The sequence below is a fragment of the Mus caroli genome, unplaced genomic scaffold (genome assembly GCF_978045245.1).
Source record: "Mus caroli unplaced genomic scaffold, Mus_caroli_1 scaffold_18, whole genome shotgun sequence".
NCBI lineage: Eukaryota > Metazoa > Chordata > Mammalia > Rodentia > Muridae > Mus > Mus caroli.
In genome coordinates, this window is record NW_028227273.1 from 17,965,806 (window position 1) to 17,968,171 (window position 2,366).

The 2,366-nt window shown below is 39.3% G+C and overlaps 1 pseudogene; it reads right to left on the reverse strand.

Moving 5' to 3' along the window:
* Window positions 1–771: 771 nt before the first annotated feature.
* Window positions 772–1,080, reverse strand: LOC110312300 (small ribosomal subunit protein eS24 pseudogene; annotated as a pseudogene).
* Window positions 1,081–2,366: the final 1,286 nt, after the last annotated feature.

Below are 2,366 nucleotides of genomic sequence, written 5' to 3' on the forward strand. Positions count from 1 at the left end.
TTTCTGGTTCAATCTGTTTGGAGCTCTGTAGGCTTCTTGAATAGTGATGGGCATCTGTTTCTTTAGGTTAGATAAATTTTCTTCTTATTTTGTCTTGGATTTCCTGGATGCTTTGGATTAGGAGCTTTTTGTATTTGCATTTACTTTGTTGTGTCAATGTTTTCTATGGTATCTTCTGCACCTGAGATTCTTTCTTCTATCTCTTGTATTCTCTTGGTGATGCTTGCATCTATGACTCCTGATCTCTTTCCTAGACTTTCCATCTCCAGGGTTGTATCGATTTGTGATTTCTTTATTGATTCTCTCTCCATTTTTCTATCCTGAATGGATTTTTTTTCAATTCCTTTACCTGTTTTGTTCTGTTTTCCTATAATTCTCTAAGGGTTTTCACATTTCCTCTTTAAGGGCTTCTACCTGTTTATCTGTCTTCTCCTGTATTTATTTATTCCTTTCGTTCTGTTCCGTTCCATTCCATTCCGTTCCGTTCTCTTCCCTTCCCTTCCCTTCCCTTCCCTTCCCTTCCCTTCCCTTCCCTTCCCTTCCCTTCCCTTCCCTTCCCTTCCCTTCCCTTCCCTTCCCTTCCTTTCCTTTCCTTCTTTTTGTTTCTTGGAGAAGTGTTTGTTTATTTGTCCTCTCAGAAATATGCACATCACAGCAGAGCATCAAGTCACCACAGATCTAATACTTTGGCTCTTTGCCAGCTCCAACATTGGCCTTTGCAGTACCTCTGACCCACTTCATTCTGTTCTTGTGTTCCTTTCGCTGTTTTCATCAGCTCCTTTTCTTCTCATAAAGGCCATGTCTTGGAAGTCTGTGTTTAGCCTCATTCTTCTTTGCATAATCTAAAGAGTCATAGATCATGCCAAAGCCAGTTGTCTTGCCTCCACTGAACTTGGTTCTGGATCTAAATACAAAGATGACATCTGGTGTGGTTTTGTACATTTTGGCCAGTTTTTCCCGAATTTCTGTCATTGGTACTGTTGCCTTCCCAGGATGAAGGACATCAATGACCATCTGTTTCCTTTGAAGCAGACAGTTTGCCATGAACTTCCTGATCTGGATGGTTACTGTCTCATTCATGGTGGCTATGGTGCTGGAGCTAGAGAGTTCTCCTGTATTTCTTTAAAGGTATGTTTTTTATGTCCTTCTTAAAGACTTCTGCCATTATCATGAGTTGTGATTTTAAATCAGAGTCTGGCTTTTCTGGTGCATTGGGGTATCAAGGGCTCCCTGCATTGAGAGATTTGGGTTCTGATGATGCCAAGTAGACTTGGTTTCTGTTGCTTATGTTCTTGCCTCTGCTTCATGCCATCTGGTTATCTATGGTGTTAGCTGGTGTTGCTGTCTCTGACATTGGCTTGTCCCTCCTGCAAGCCTATGTGTGTATCAGTACTTCTGGGAAACCATATCTTTCCAGGTGAAACTTGGGTATGGAGAAGTGTGGCACAGATTCAGCTCCAGGCACTATGGCACAGAATTAGCTCAGATGGAAACTGGAGGGGCACTCTCCCATGCTTCTCTTCAGTTCTTGTGTCCAAGGGCTCTGGGCGGGTCCCTCTGAGCAGAATTGGTAGCATTACCAGTGCTCACAGGCATGTCAGCACTCCTGGGAGCGAAGCTCTCCCCAGCAGTATTTGGGTATGGAGAGTTGTAGCACAGGATTAGCAACAGGAACTGTGTAACAGGATCACCTCTGGGTGCAGATGGACACGGGAAGTGTTTTTAAGGTGGAATAACATTTCTCTTTAGGGGAATTCAATGCAATATCTATATATTTATATTTGCACACATACATATATACATAAAATATTGATTATATTATTGTATATTTTATACATGTATTCATATATATTAAATGTATCATCATATGTTATTACATTTTATATGTTATACATGTCATGCAAGCATGAAGACGTGTTCAAGCCCAACTATATGTGTGTGTGTGTATGTATATATACATATATATATGTATACGTGTGTATATGTATATCCACGTATATATACATATATATATATACACCTATATATGATAATATATTCTCATTTGCATTAATAATCTCATACATTTTATTCATTCATTCATTCATTCATTAAGTTTGTACTTGTGTTCATGTGTATGAGGTGTGTGTGTGTGTGTGTTGTGGTACACATAAATGTGTGCATGCTCTAGGAAATGGACTGTTCAGCCTCAGATATCATACCTCAAATACTTTCTATCATTTTTTTTTTTTTTAGGTAGAGTCTCTCTCACTTGTCCTGGAGCTACCTAGACTAAGAAAGCTGTTCATCCATATATCACTACATCTATTTTATTTTTACATGGGTACTTGAGATTGAATAAATATACTCATGCTTGTGTAATGTGC